General features: G+C 51.2%; 1 protein-coding gene across 1 annotated transcript in view; it reads right to left on the bottom strand.

The window, feature by feature from the left end:
* The window catches only part of SLC25A42 (solute carrier family 25 member 42), a 30,263-nt gene extending 17,002 nt beyond the window's left edge, over positions 1-13,261 (bottom strand). The window contains exon 1 of the mRNA XM_072947319.1: positions 13,180-13,261. The gene's annotated coding sequence lies outside the window, so the exon portion shown is untranslated. The remainder of the gene's footprint in view (positions 1-13,179) is intronic.
* Between the last annotated feature and the right edge of the window lie 3,234 nt (positions 13,262-16,495).

Consider the following 16,495-nt stretch of genomic DNA (forward strand, 5'->3'; position numbering starts at 1 on the left):
CCTGCAGACCCGTGTTAGACTTCTGACCTCCAGAACTGAAGGGTAACAAACTTGTGTGGCTTTTAGCCTCCAGGTGTGTGGACGTTTGTTACAGCAGCCAAGGTAAACCGATACAGGCTGTCAGGAGGAAGCTGGGGCGGTGGCCCTGTGCGACAGCTCAGAGTACTCACAAGGAGGCCAATTTCAGGTCAACAGGAGATGATGAAAATGCCAGGACTGCCAGTACTGACGGCAGCCCAACCGCTGCCCCCAGGGAGGACAGTCATTCACACAATGATAGGTGCTCAGAGCATCCTACAGAGGAGGCGTGGCAGGCACCGCACCTGCGCTCATGCAACGAGTGAGACAATTCAGGGAGCTGAACTGTCAAAGGCCGTGAAGGAAGCGAACAGGGAGATGGACCGAGTGGTGGGGGCCCAGATTCGAGATTGGGTGGCCACGCTGGCCTCCCTGAGGGTGCTGGAGCTGAGGCTGGAGGGGTTGGCAAGTGCTGCATTCCAGGCAGTGAGATGTGAGGCATGCAAGAGGCCCCAGGGGAGAATGAGTCAGCCAGTGAGAGCAGAGATTTAGAACTGGGAAGATGGAGTGAAGGGGAGTGAGCAGGGCAGGGAGGCCCATGGGGCCACTCAGGTAAGATGGTGGGGTCTGATGGAGGGAGGTTGAGGGAAACTCAGGAGCCTGCCTGAGGCCCTGGAGTGGTGGGGTTGTTTTCTGGGCTGAAGTGGCTTGGGTGGGGCCAATGTGAGGGGAAGGAGGCCAGTGGCCCCTATTCCTAGGGCCGCACCCCTGGCAGATTCTTGCCCATGCCCTAGTCTGAGCTACTCAAATGAGAAGAGGTTATCAAGCCTTCTGGTCCCACCTCGTGGTCCTATTACATCACCAGGAAGGATGTGAGGGCAAAACAGAAAATGCACCTAAGTTTAATTAAAAACAGATCTAGTGGGCTGGTGGGAATGCAGTTTGGTACAGACACTGAGGAAAACAGTATGGAGATTCCTCAAAAGACTAGGAATAGACTTACCATATGACCGAGGAATCCTGCTCCTGGGCGTATATCCAGAAGGAACCCTACTTCAAAATGACTCCTGCAACTCAATGTTCATAGCAGCACTATTTACAATAGCCAACACATGGAAACAGCCTAAATGTCCATCGACAGATGACTGGATAAAGAAGATGTGCTATATTTATACAATGGAATACTATTCAGCCATAAAAACCAACAACATAACGCCATTTGCAGCAACATGGATGCTCCTGGAGAATGTCATTCTAAGTGAAGTAAGCCAGAAAGAGAAAGAAAAATACTATATGAGCTCACTCATATGTGGAATCTAAAACAAACAAACAGACAAACATAAATACAAAACAGAAACAGACTCATAGACATAGAATACAAACTTGTGGTTGCCAGGGGGTCAAGGGGTGGGAAGGGACAGACTGGGATTTCAAAATGTAGAATAGATAAACAAGATTGTACTGTGTGGCACAAGGAAATATATACAGGATCTTGTGGTGGCTCACAGCGAAAGAGAATGTGACAATGAACGTATGTATGTTCACGTATAACTGAAAAATTGTGCTCTAGGCTGGAATTTGACACAACATTGTAAAATGATTATAACTTAATAAAAAAATGTAAAAAAAAGAATTACCTACTTTGGGAGGTGAGGTTGATAAAAAAGAAATAATTAGCAAATTTATTAATGGAGTGATGTTTTCTCTCAAATTGTAAGCACAATCATTTCCTGGTTTCATTCAGCCTTTTAAATCTCTGGTCTTTGGGGCATTTCACTAAACTGAGAACTTAGTTGTGTTTGGAACTTCAAACCTACATCAATATGTCTTATATTTTTGGCCTTTTCAGTCTCTCAACATTTTACATATGTTTGGCCGCAATTAAGATGTAAAGACTCATTTAAAAAAATAAATGATTGTTCTCCACCCCCCCAAAACAAAAACAAAAACAAAAAACAGATCCAGTGGATTCACACTGGAAACCACTCAGTGTAGGTCTCGTCCGGGGGTGATGTTTCCCCTTACCCACTCCGCCCATGCTCTGCCTCATTGCCCACCTCCACCCCCCAAGGCTGGTCATAATGGTTATTCCCGGGGTTCCTCATGGAGCCAGTGGTGGAAAGCCACACCCTGGCCTCGCTGCTGTCACCTGTCAGGGAAGTATCTCCTTGTGTAATCCAGAAGGCAGAGTCACGGGGTCAAGGCTGGCACCGCCCTTTGCCAGGTGAGTGCCCTTGGGCAGGTGCCCCAGCACCTGGGGGCCTGGGCTTCCTGACCTGTGAGCTGCGCTTGGTGGCAGCACCCACCTGGGGTGAGTGAGCTCAAACGAAGAACCATGTTATCTCGACTTCATTCTGCCAAAGTCTGCCTAAACTTGTTAAAAAAACCTGGAGCCCTCATATACTAGGAACGCGCGATGGAGCTGCTGTGGCTGCAGACATCAGTCTGAAGGCCCCTCAACTAGTTGAACATAGAATTACCCTGTAACCCAGCAATTCCACTCCTAGGCCTGTACCAAGTGAACTGAAAACAGATATTTAAACAAATCCTTGCACACCATGCTCAGAGCAGCACTAGCTACAATCACCAAAAGGTGAAAACAACCCACATGTCCATCAATAGATGAACAGATAAAATGAGGTCCATTATTCAGCCCGAAAAAGTGATGAAGCACTGACATGTGCTCCACTATGGATGAACCTTGAAAACGTCATGCCAAGTGAAAGAAGCCAGACACAAAAGGCCAGGTGTAGTGCGGTCCCTTGTACATGAAACATCCACAACAGGCAGAGCCACTGAAACAGAGGGCAGACTGACGGCTGCCAGAGGCTGGGGGAGGGGGAAATGGGAGTGAGCACTGAGGACAAGGCTTCCTTTTAGGGTGATGAAAACGTTCCTTATGAAGTGGTGGCTGCATGTGCCACTGAATTGTCTACTTTAAAATGGGTAAAATGGTAAATTTTAAGCGATGGGTATCTTACATGAAAAAACAGCCCTGGCCCTCCAACTACCCTGGGAGGCTATTCTCTGATCCATCAGGATCCCAGGGTGGTAGGAGGCTGGTCACACTTCAGGCCTCCCTTTCCTCATCGACCCTACCCTCCTTACTAGGTTAACTGAGTCAGGTTAGCTGTTTTTTTTTGGGGGGGGGTGAGGTAGGTAATTAGGTTTATTTATTTATATATATATTTTAATAGAGAAACTGGGGATTGAACCCAGAACCCCATGCATTAGAAGCATGCACTCTACCACTGAGCTACACCCTCCCCCCCAGGTCAGGCTGACTGGGTGCCTGCCCTGTACACACTCTGGGGAGGTGGCACCATCAAGAGGGTAGGGAGTGTGGGCAGATGACCCCCACGGGGAGGACACTGAGTGGAGCTCTGTGTGGTTGGAGAGATGAGGAGGGCAAGGCAGGGGGCTGTCCTGGGATCTGATGCCATGACAGCAAGGAGGAGGCCCCCGCTTCCCAGCACGTCCCCCGGGGAGTGAACTCAGGCTGACCAGGGAAATAAAGGCAGGCGTGGGCCACTGAAGGCTCTGCTGTGGAAAAGCACAGAACTCCCCACCCCCGCCTGCTCCCGGCACTGCTGCCGGACCTCGCACCTCTGGACCTCAGCTTCTGCCCCTTCCCAGCCAGGACCCCTCCCTGCACACCACTCCTAGGGCCTCTCCTCACTGACCCTGGGGCTGAATCTGGGTCACATGGGGGGACTGAATCTGGGTCACGTGGGAACTCTGAACCCTGGTCTCACAGCCGATGAGCATGCCTCATGGACACAACCCTGACAGCCATCCACAGGAGAATGAGTTTGCACAGGTGCTACAGTCACCCAGTGGGGACCATGTGACAACACAGGACAAGCTGGTGCCACTTGCAATGACAGGGACAGATCTCAGAGACATCACGGTGGAGAGAGAGAAGCCAACACAAAAGACTGTGTACCAAAAATAAAATCCAAGCATGGTAACATAGTGTGGTCCATCTACACAGAGGAAGGACATCCTGACACATGCCACAACATGGATGAACCTTGAGGACATTGTCCTAAGTGAAATGGGCCAGTCACAAAAGGACAAATGCTGTCTGATTCCACTTACATGAGGCCCCCAGAGCAGTCGGATTCGTAGGGACAAAAAGTAGAGGGGTGCCAGGGACTGAGGGAAGGGGATGGGGAGTTACAGTGTTTAAAGGGGGCAGAGTTTCAGTTTGGGGAAATGGAAAAGTTCTGGAGGTGGATGGTGGTGATGGGTGCCCAACGGTGTGAAAGTACTTAATGCCACTGAGCTGTACACCAAGAAAAGGTTAAGATGGCATATTTTGTTGCATGTATCTTATCACAATTGAAAATGAAATTCAAGCACAGACAACTCATTTGTGGTGATAAAGATCAGAATGGGGTTACCTTCGAGGGGTATGACAAGAAAGGGGTGTGGAGAAGCCAGCTGGGGACTTGAACTGCTCTGTATCTTGATCAGGCTTTGTATGGGAACAAACGTAAAAATTCCTTGAGCTATATAATGCACTTTACTGTACGTAAGTTATATTGCAGTAAAAATTTTTAAGCAGTAAAACAAAACAAAAACAAACCTTCCTGCCCACCCACCCAGGCCAGCTGACCTGGAGCCTAAGCACCATGTTCCTAATTCCCCGGGGACTCTGACAGCACCTGGGGGACGACGTGCACTGCTCACTACTGCTCACCTTCCTCTCCACCTGGGAGAACACTTGCTGATGACTTGAGCAATGACTAAAAGTCCAGAGATGCTTAGGCTTCTGGAAGGTGGGCCACACGTGCAATAGACATCCAGCCCCCTTCTGGAGACAGCACCCTGGGCAGCCACCTGCTCCACTCTTTGTCACCTTGGAGAAGGGGGTGCTGACCCTCTCCTTGACTCTGGGGTGACCTGGGTGACCCTACTTGGGTCATAAGAGCTCACACTCTTGGGTCCAGGGTGCTGGGTTCAAAGACTGGGACTTTCGAGGGAGCCCCTGGTGCTAGAGAAGTCCTTCTTCTCCAGGGAGGAGAGTGGGTAGGCCCAAGGGTAGTCGACACAGAGCCGAGGCCAGAGGGGGAGGCAGATGTGTGCAGACTTGGGGTGTCCTGGAACCCAATGGTGCCGAAAGAACCTGGAAGATGCTGGAAGCACGTGGACTTTTCCACCCCGGAGCCCACAAAGCCCTCTTTCAGTTCAGCCGGTTTGGGATGGGTTTCTGTCCCTTGCTCCTCCCAGAGCCTGGAACTGTGTATTTCCCTGACATTCCTCCAGCCTTGTGCTGTGTTTCCAACCACAGATGATGGCATCCTGTGGCCCCAGTGGGCCCGGTCTCATCGTGGGCTCTCGAGGTACCTTTAATGAGTACCCATAGACTGGGATGTGGGTGCCAGAGTCTTCCCCAGGGGTGGGCTGAGAACCCGGGGCCAGGTGCAGAGGGGCCAGCCCCAAATAACAAAAGTTCATCTTTTCACAGGCTACTTCTGTTCCACTCGGCAAACAAAAAATCAAGTGAAGTAGGGTGGGGATGGGGGGCGATGCAGCACTGTAACTTACTGACCAGCACTGGTTAATGTGAACCTGGGGTCACAGGATCTCAGGTAGCGCAGCCTGTGAGTCTCCCAGTGCAGCCACTCCGTGTCCACAGCCATCCTAACACACACACACACACACACACACACACACACACACACACACACACACACAGAGGCAACTCCCTGACCAGGGCCACTGGTCATGCCAGCGTGTGCTGGGGACACCAAAGAGCTGTGTGTTTCACCCTGGAGGACAAGGTAAATGTTTGCACAAACAAGGGGCAGTTTCTCAGGAGATGGAGTCTATAAGCAGCCATGGAACAGATCCCGTAATCTCTCAGTAAATTAAAGGGAAACCAATTAACATCCTATCTGCCTGTTGATAAAGGCTGTTTTCTTTTCCAGTTAATGGGCATTAACTTCTGCCTAAGAAAGGGGAAGCATCTTACATAACGGTCTTCCCTGTTAACCCCGACCCAACTGGCTGCTGCATGTCTCTCGCTGCTGCATTTTATTCTGTGTCTGCCTTTCAGACAAATCCCAATCATTGCAACCTGGTGCTGCAATCTCCATGAGTCAAATATCCATGTCTGTAAAGATCCAGAACATTCTATGGGTAATCACTGTCCTTGGTCCTTGCAGACAGTGCTGCCAATTCCTGTGGCCAACTGCACGTGAAATGATCTAAAACAAACTGAGGCACTCAAAGGTACTCACGCCTCTCTGCTAATGGGGTACACGTGTGTAATATCCTTACCCCAAAACCTTTGGTTATTGACACTTGCAGCATGCACTCCCACCTACTCAATTATTTGAATTAACTCTGCTTTTGTTGTACTCCCCCTCCCCCTACCCCTCCCCTGTGCCTGGCAAACTCCTCTGCATCCTTCAAAGCCCATCCTAAATGTCCTGGCCTCACCTCCCCAATTTTAGGTGCTCTGCCTTGTATTGAGCACTCTGTAGTTCTCTGTTGTGTTGTGAGGGGCTGCTTTCCACCCACCTTCCCTGCTAGCCTGGGACCCCTGGAAGGCAAGGGCCAGGGTCAAGCTTAGTGTCCATGCCTAGCAAAGAGCCAGAGACATACACCTGAAGACAGGTGCTTTTGCTGTCTGTCCTTCTATCCTTTAGGCATCATGCACCCAACAGCTGGAAAGTGCCTCTTCTACCAGTCTGCTTCGTTCCCCAAGCTGGAGCAAGCTGAGGCTCCTTGCCATGCCAAGCTGGGGTTGTGGCAAGGTGAAGCCCAGCATGTGACCCTGGATGTGTTACTAAACCTCCCTGGGCCTCAGTTTCCTCATTTGTCACTATCTTCTGAGGCTGGTGCTGCTCAAGTGGGTCACTGGTGTTGGTAAGTATCATTCTCCCTAATGAGTCAGGTGAAGCCAAAGCCTGGCCCTACGGAGCAGGCCTCCCCAGCTCCCACATCTCACCATGTAGCCCACACGCCCCCATGCTGGGGCCTCTAAGGCTGAGCACTGGCCCATGGGGTCCAGCCCCCAATTCTGCCTCCTCCAGGTTCATCTCCCCAAAGTGCTAAACAAAATTTGGATAGCGGCATCCCACTGCCCATCAAATGACGGTCTTTCTGCCAAATGCCTGAGCTCTACCAAGCACTCTGCCATGTGGCCACCACTGCCCATTACTGCCAGCAGTGCATTTCCAACTCTGACATTCCGGCTGGTCAACACACGACTCTGACCAATGTACTCCAGACTAGAGGGGCTGCTCACAGGCCCCAAACCTGCTGGTTCTTCAAAGCCTGGCTCTTATGCATCCCATCACTAACAGAGGTTAGATCAGCCACTGGCTAAGGTGTGACCAGCAAAGCTGCAAGTCACATGCTCCACCCCATCCCCTCCCCTCTCAGGGCTGCAGGAATCTGCCCAAAGCAGGGGAGGGGCAAGGTCTAAAACCCCCAGCTCTGTGCCACTCTGCCAGGTATTTCCAGGAGCACCTGTCCCAGAATTTCTGGGGACACTTGTGCAAGACTCCTGCCACACCCCCCCCCACCCCCAGACAAATCAGAGCCACCATAGAGTGAGACCCAGGTATCAGGGTAGACAGGATAACGGCAAGATTAGCTGTGCTGACAAATACTGTAGACTGGGCAGGTCTTGGGTCAGCATGGCTAATTAATACTTAATTGAAACATACATATTCACTTTTCCAACTCATGCCACGGCAAAGGTATACAGCGTAGAGGCTCTGACATCTGTCAGGAGCTCTGCTGGCACATTTCATCAGGGAAGCCTCAAAGCCACTCACGGGGTAGTTCCCCCATTCTGGTCCTCATCTCAGTTGGGGAGGCACAAGTGGTCAGAGGCTTTGAACCTGGCTCTACTGACCATAGCTTGGTCATAGCAACCTGGCCTTGATGTGAGCCCCTCCACGCCTCTCTTACCAGCACCATGGACCAGGTCCTTCAACCCAATTCCCTCTCAGGACCCTCTCATGCTCCCCAGCCACTCAGCCTTCACTTGGGTTCCACAACATCCAGGCTCACTTGTTCCCTCTGCTCACAACACTTTGCCACCTAGCTGACTCCTTGCTGGCTTTCAAGTCTCTGGGAGTCTTCCTGGCCCCCTGAATAAGCACGCCTCTATTCAGGACCAATCAATTATAGCACCTCAACCACTTGGTGAAGATCTGATCCACATCCATGTCCCCTATCCTTCTGAGCCGTGTTTCTGCCTCCTCCACATCTGTCCCTGACCCTGGCACACAGAAATTTATGGATTATAAAACAATTGTGTTACAAAGCTTCAAGTGCCACTCCTGGAAGTTGGTGGTGGCATTCCAGGATGGTTTATAAATGTCTGTGTATAATAGTGGGCTGAAAGCATGGTGCTAAGGGTGACATATTTGAAGGAGGACAGGGATCTGGATGCAGGACAACTGGGGTCTGTCCCAGCGCCCCCACATTCTCCCTATGTGTCTTTGGGCAAAGGCCCCCTGAAGCCTTGTCAGCCTTCTGTAAAACTGGGATGATCTAAGACCAAGCTCATAGTCCGGTAAGCACATGCCAAAGGGAAGCAAAGAGCAAAATTAAGATAGAACATTCACTCGTCTAGGACCTTGCTAGCTCTGAGCAGACGCCCCCATCTTCCAGCAGGGAGGCAGGTGAGTGAGGGAGCCCATAGTGGGTACGGACCTGGGCCATCAGAGGGGCTGGGAAGTGTGCTACAACCCTGCCAGCCTCATCTTGTCTGAAACAGCAGTGACAGCTGGATAAGCCCTGACAGGAATGCTGGCCTCACAGCTGTAGGGATTAAAAGAGGTCTCCAAAAGTTCATCTCCACCCAGACCCTCAGAAAGTGGCCTTATTTGGAAACAGGGTCTTCGCAGGTATAGGTAAGGCTATCAAGATGAGATCATCTTAGATTAAGAGTGGACCTTAAATCCAATGATGAGTGTCCTTATAAGAGGACACACATGGAAGAAGGCTGTGTGAAGATGAAAGCAGAGATTTGGGTGATGTGGCCACAAGCCAAGGAACTCATGGACTGCTAGCAGCCACCAGAGGCATGGAAAGAGCCCCAGTAGGAACCAACCCTGTTGTCCTAGTCAGCTCTGGCTGCTGTGACAAGATACCACAGGCCAGGGTGGGGAGGGTATAGCTCAAGTGGTAAGAGTGCATGCTTAGCATGCACGAGGTCCTGAATTCAATCCCCAGTACCTCCATTAAAAAAATTAATAATAAATAAATAGACCTAATGACCTCCCTCCCACCAAAAAAAGAAATTAATTAATTAATTAATTAATTAAAAAAAATACCACAGGCTGGGTGGCTTATAAACAACAGAAATAAATTTCTCACAGTTCTGGGGGCTGAGAAGTCTAAGATCGAGGTGCCAGCATATCTAGTATCTGTTCAGAATGCTCTTCCTGGTTCATAGATGGCCACTCCTCTGTGTCCACATGTAGCAGAAGGTGCAAGGGAGTGCCCTTGGGTCTCTTTCATAAAGGTATTAATCCCATTCATGAGGGCTCCCCCGTTACAACCTAATAACCCCTCCAAACCCCACCTCTTAGTACCATCACATTGGGGATTAAGTCTCAGGTGAATTTTAAGGGAGATAAAAGCATTCAGTCTATACAGCACCTGCCAAAACCTTGATTTTAGACTTCTGAACTCTACAGCAGCAACAGAATAAATTTTTGTTGTTTAAAGCCACCCAGTTTGTGGTAATGTGTTATGGTGGCCCCAGAACACTAATACAGCAGAACTCTGAGACCACACTACCCAGTGCTGTCCTGCCCCTTTGCTAGTGACCTGCTCATGCCCTGAAGCCACTGCACTCTTCTCTGGACCTCACAGGCTGCCCTGCTGGCAGAGCTTCAACAGAAAACCTGGCTTTTCCCGATCTTGGTTGAGACCCTGGAACCCAAGCACTTTGCTGCAGCAAAAGGTATTCAGTGAAGAAAACAAATGTTGACAAGCGTATTTTAAAAATAGCACAGTGACCCGGAGAGGCCGTGGGGGCAACATTCTACTTCTTACACTGGGTGTCGGTTTCATTATTCTTTCTACTCTCTTTTCACGTGCACATTACATACTTTCATGAAGTATTTCATACTTCAGATAAAAAAATACAATGCATTTTTTAAAAGAGCTGGCTTGCAAAACCCAAACAAAGTAACAGCTCTGATCATCTCAATAGTCCTCTAATGTCAAATTACCAAAATAGAAGGGAAGAAGAAAAATGGGAAGACACATGGGAAAAGGCTCGACCTCAGTCTGGTGACGCCCCCGACCTGGACCAACAGTGGGAAATCGCTGACAACTCAAGAAAATCTTCAGATAGCTTCCCAAATAGATTTAACATCTGACTTGTCTCAGTCTCATGACACCCTCATTCTTTTGCTGGATCCAAGGGAAAAGAAAAAAAAATCAACAGCCAATATCTCAGATATCCCTTCCTGGGACTCCAGGCAATGCAGATATCTCTTTCACTTAAAAGGACCGCCTCCTCCACCCCCCACCCCAAGGTTTCCTTCAGAGCTTTCCAGAGGAGGGACTCAAATATTTCTTGGACTGAACTTTAGACTGTGGAAGAGAAACAGAAATGTAATGTTTAATCACCACCACACGGGCCAGAACACCCAAGAGATGGATAGGAAGGTTGGAGAGACCAGAACACTTAATAATAACCGTCCTGCCCTCTGGGGGAGGAAACAAGCATTCCAACTTCCCAGCTGAGAGAATACTGATGACAGCTTCCATTGGAGGAACAGTAGCCTTTTACATGGACATGCCCTCTGGCCTGGGCACTCCTAGGAAGTTGCTGCAGTTCGATGTTAAACTCCATGAAGACAGAGAGGTTTTTGAAGTGTCTGTGCACTGCTGGAAGCTCCGCACACGCTCACTACATACTTGCTCATGCAAGTTTCTATCTATTTATTGCAACTTAGTTTGTGAAAGCAAAATATGAGCGACAACTTAAACAGCCATCAGTAAGGAACTGGTTATAAAATCACCCACCCTTTTGATAAAATCTGATAAATTTACCAGTGGTTTAAAAGGGGTGGTGAGGGGGGCTATACACCCCTCCCACAGAGCCATAGACTATCTCTAGAAGGCAACATTATAAGACAGGAGAAATTATTAACAATGGGGGCCTCCAGTGGGGGACAGGTTACGGAGACACCTGTCTGGTTTTTACTGTTATGCCCTCTTGTACTATTTGATATTTATTTTTTACCATGCACATCAATGACCTTGTCAAAGTTTATTTATATATTCATACATGTATGTACATATGTATATATAAAATGTGTATATGTGTATACATATATACATCTACACATATGCATATACACACACACACATTTTAAATGACTCCTTTTGAATTTGGACAGAAAACTCCAATGGCTTCAGTTTCCACAGAAAAAGCTGAAGGTGATGTGACCCTCCAGAAGATTCCAGCACCATCTTTGCAGGGACGGACAGGCGTGGGGGCAAGAAGTACTATATAAGCCTTACAGGAAACAGCACATTATTGCTTTTTTTAAAAAAAACAACAAGGCCACCAGCCTCCTTCCATGCTCCACACTTGCAAATTACACTCCAGGGAACTTGAAAAGTTCCAGAAAAATCTTTATCCCCAGCATCATGCCAAGCTCCAGTTCTGCAGTTTATCTCTAAGTGGCTGAAGCATTAGCTTTCTCACTCTGAAGAGTGTTTCCTTATTCTCTCGGTGGTTTATCGGCTTCAAGGGCCCAAGGAGCTCTCCCGGTTCAGTCAGGGGCCCCCGCCCACTCGCAAGAGTTGAAGCCGGAGGCCTGAAGCCAGTCAACTTCCCCCAGGCAACCCAGCCAGCTGGGCCGCAGCACATTAGGTGTTGAAGCCCAGATCCAACAGCGCCCCCGCCCCCACCAGACCCAGGGCTCTGAGATGTGTGCTCAGAAAGCGATCAGGGGCCGCCCCTTCCAGCTCAGTCTTTCCGGACCCAGTCAAAGTCATGACTCCCGAGGAACAGCTGCAGGGAGGGTGGGGGTCCCTTCCCCTGCCAACCCCTCAGAGATAAACATAACAGATGGGCAAAAATGGGGGAGGTTCGCAGAGAACGGTCGGCAATGCTCAGGAAGGAGTGGGCAAAGTCTCCCCAATTCAAGTCGCTTTAGGTTTGTCGCTGGTAACATGGAGATAATTCCGGTTTTGTCTGGCCGATGGGATTATTCTTAGCTCAGAAATCATCTTATAGACCTTCATAAATGAAAACATAACATCTGGGTGGGCTCTAATTGGAAGAGGGTAGAGGGTGCAGTGATCCTGAAACAGCAAGGCTTGGGTGAAACGCTGGAAGCCGGGAGGGGGAAGGGGCGTTGCAAAGGGTGAGGGGAGGGGTCACAAATAGATGCTTGTGGAAGAAGAGTAGGAGCACAGACTAGGGGCGTGCAAGTGAGAGGGGGATGTCAGGGGCACAGGGCAAGTGTGTGCAAGTGTTGGGGGGTACCTGAGGGCACTGACCCAGATTAAGGGAGGGGGCAGTGAGAGGGGCACAGGACTGGATGTGAGAAAAGTCAGTGAGAAGATATGAACTGGTCCAGATGAGTTTGGGGTCACAGGCTCAGGTGTGGGTGTGGAGATGCAGGCCAAGGTGTGGTGGCGCGGGGGACGGGGCGGGGGGGTTGGTGGTGTATCGCTCTGTGGTGTGAGGGTATCATCGAGGGATGATGTGGGGGTGTTCATGAGCCGAGGCGCGGTGTCAGGTGTGTGAAGGGTAATATAAATGAGGGCACAGACTCAGGTGCGTGTGGGAGCGCAGACTCAACTGTGCGGGGTGCCTAGGGGCACGGATCCAGGGGTGTGGGTAATGTCAGCGAGGCGGACAGTCTCAGACGTGGGAGGGGAGATGTCAACGAGAAGGGATGTGGTGTTAGGTGTGTGCGGGCTGACGGTGAAGGGCTCAGATTCAGCTGTGGGGGACCCCCACACGCGCGGTATGAGGGTTCGGGGGGTGGGCTTTAACCTCCCAGTTCCCGCGATGCTGCTGTCACGCCCCGTCTAGTTCGCCCCAACCCCGGGGCCATGACAAGACTGTGCCTCGCCCCAGGTCGGGCCAAGGGGCGCAGGCCCCACCGACGCTTGCGCCATCCCGAGCTCCCCGCGCCCCTCGCGCCTGCTCACCGGCTGGGACGCGTCGCCGCCGCCGCCGCCGCCGCCGCCACCTCCAGCCACCACAGCCCCGCCTCGCGCACCCTCGGCGCGCGCCGCGGGAGGGGTCCACGCCGGACTCTGATTCTAGCCAATCATCTCTGGAGACAGCAGAGATTGGTGGGCATGAAACAGAAGGACAGCCCCTGAAGCCAATCAATCATGGGTAGAGGCGGGGCTACTGGGAGAGACTGTGGGTGCCGGGGGTGGTCCCGATGGATGAGAGGAGCTGGGAGGCGAGGGCCTGGGGGCAGGTGAAGATTGGAACTCTTGGAGAAAACGGGCAGCCATAATGACCAATCGCCGGGGAGCAAGGGCGGGGCTCCGAGGAAGCTGGCGCGACTGGCACGAGAGGAACGGAGGGCGTAGCCTGGAGGGTGACGGAGATTGGCTGCAAAACCAAAGATGGGCAAGCCTCGCGGCCAGTCGCAGGGGCCATGGGCGGTGCGCCCTGGCCAAGATTTGGAGCGTAGGAGGTGCAGAGTTTGGCCCTGAGCTCGGTGGCCGGAGGTGGCCTCGGAGTCCCGCACAGGGTCCCTTGAGACTGTGGCGAAGTCAGGCCCTCTGGCCACCAAGCGCAGAAGCAGGACCTCCAAGGTGGGCCGTGAACTTGGCCATCACGGTCGAAGGACTCGTAGTTATTTCTTCATCTTCTTTCTATCCTGTATTCCCCTGCAAATGATACGGAGAGGGTAGAGTCTCGCTGGAGGTCATTCAGCTGCCATCTGCAGCTCCGGGTAGTGCGAAGACGTGGAAATAGATGGAATCCTACTCATGCGCTTTATGATTTTCTGGAAATGTTTGACTTCTCCGAGTTCAAGCTTCTCCTCAGGATCAAAATTTCCACATCCCTGTAGCTGGACCTCCCTGCTAAGACTTTGATGAATTAACTGAATCCTAACCACAGTGCCATGAGGTCCGACCTCACAACCTTAAGCAAGGCACTTATGATCCTCGATTTCCTCACAGGACAATGAATCCTACACTTTGATCTTTCCTCTCTGGGGCTGCTTGCCTGAGAGAATTTATATTCCAGAACTTGCTTTAACCTGGTGGAAGCATTTAACTGTCAGCAAGTCACATTTTGCCTGTGAGCCCCAGCTTTTCTGTAAGATGTGGGGTCACGGGATTCTTTGCGGATAGGGAGACACCTCAGTGTCTCATTGTGTCATTGGCCACCCTGTTCTCTGATTCACCAAGTGCACTCCATTAACCTCTCCAGCAGAGAGGATTACAAATGTTCTCAGATACTGGCTCTTATTTCCTCTAGGTGTGGGCTGGGGCTGGTGGAGATCAAGTACAGAACCAGGAAATCCTAGGAGGGAATAAGACTGAGCTAGGACGTAATAAGGTCTCCAGTTTCAGGGCTGTGCAAGACCCCTGCTAAATGCTTAATCCATAACTTTTCAAAGGGCCCCTATTGAGGAAATGTCTGGGGCTCACAAGTGCAAGTCAGGAACCTGAGGCTACCATCCAACTGCTGATATTCCCGCTTGATATGAGTCTCCTCTCAAATATTTCCCACCTGTGGTCTGCCCTCTGGAGAAGAAGAGGAAGCTGTGTCTGCTGAATACCTACTGAGTGTTAGGACCACACGAGGCCAGGCAGTTCTCAAAGGCCATCTCATGACCTGACTTCCAGATAGGGGTGATGGTGCCCACTTTGCAGGTGAGAAAACTGAGCTTCATGAAACAAGTGTTCCTTGTTGGAAGGGCCCAGGGCTGGGTTTGAATCCCTGCTCTTCTTGACTTGCTAGCCACAGAATCTTCAGCAGGTGACTAAAACTCCCTGCCTTGGTTTCTCCAACTAGTCCCCAGGGTTGATGGGAGCATTAACAAAATGAATGAAGCAAAAGACAACTGTGTTGGTCTCCACTGAGTGCTCACTGAGTGTTGGATAAACTGCCCTTTTCTGGGCTTCTGTTTCCCTCTCTGTAAATAGCCTAATGGATTGTGGACATAGACTAACCATGGGTGTGGTTTGCCACCCAAAGAGGGAGATGTTTCTACTGGAGGAGTCACCACAGTGCCTACCTGCCAGGCCTTGGGAGGGAGGCAGGAAGCTCCACAGTACCCCCAGGGACAGTGCCAACTGAGGTAGGGGTCAGGCAGTGGCCCAGCACTGGGTTGCCTCTCCTGATGGTGCCAGAGGCGCTGGCTGGGCCCTGGCTTCTGTTCTCTTGTCAGTAAGCTGGCACCAGCCAACCTCTCTGCCACCTTCCAACAATGGCAGGCAGTATCTCTTGGCATCAGCAACTGACACCCCCCACCATGGGCACCTTGGCAGTACCTGGCTAGGGTAGTCTGGGGGATCCCAGCTCTTCCCCATCTGCCTGGCTTTCCCTGGGGAGGACACTGACTCTCTGTACCCACCTCCTACCAAGTTTCCTCTATTTCTTGGGAATCCCAGGAATCATCTGACATGACGGCTGTGAGCCAGGCCTGGGCACAGTGACAGGGTTTAATCAACCGAGGCTACAGAGCCATTTGCCCAAGGTCAGGTTAGCAACGCTGGCAACAGAGGAGGGGCGTGGAGGCAGGCCGAGCTGGGTTCTCATCCCACTCCAGGCCCTCGAAAGCTGGTGAGTCTGTTTCTCATCTGGAAAGTGGTGCTCACAGGCCATGCCTTTCAGAGATGTGTTTGCAGTTAAAAAGCAACAGTGTTCCTTTCCCAGGACGCTGGGCCTTTCCCTGGCTGGAGGGACAGATCCTTGACATCCTGGACACAACAGAGATGACATCAAGCCTTCTAGTTGTGGCAATCTGCCTCACTCAGGCAGCCTCACTCAGCTTCCTAGAGGCTCAGAGAGGTCTGACCACTCCTCTAAAAGCACACAACAGTAGAGGTAGAACTGGATGTGCTGGCCCCTCGCTTGTAGCAGTCTCCTCCTCAGCCCATTTCTGTCATCAACAAGGACAGGGTGCCAAGCACTCCTTAGAGGGGCACTGAGCCAGGCTTACTGGGGGCTGTGGCCCTGTGCAGCAACACACTTAGCCCAGTTTCAGTTGAGGAGGGGGAGGCTCACCTGAGGTGGCAGAGGAGGGACTGGAATGTAGGCATGGCCAACCTCAGTGAAACGTGGGGTCTTCAGCTGGAGGTGGGGCCCCACCCAGACTGGGGATGTCTGAACAGGCCTGGACCCACACCCACTTAAATCACCCTCAGGCAAGGTGGGAAGGACTGATAAGCAGGAGCCACCCCTCCAGGAAGGAGCCTGGGAACTGGGAGGGGACTGGCTCTGCTGGGCAGAGGCTTTCCCTCCAACTGCCCTGTGTACTTATTAATTTAT

Source organism: Vicugna pacos, chromosome 22 (assembly GCF_048564905.1).
Source record: "Vicugna pacos chromosome 22, VicPac4, whole genome shotgun sequence".
Taxonomy (NCBI): Eukaryota; Metazoa; Chordata; class Mammalia; order Artiodactyla; family Camelidae; genus Vicugna; species Vicugna pacos.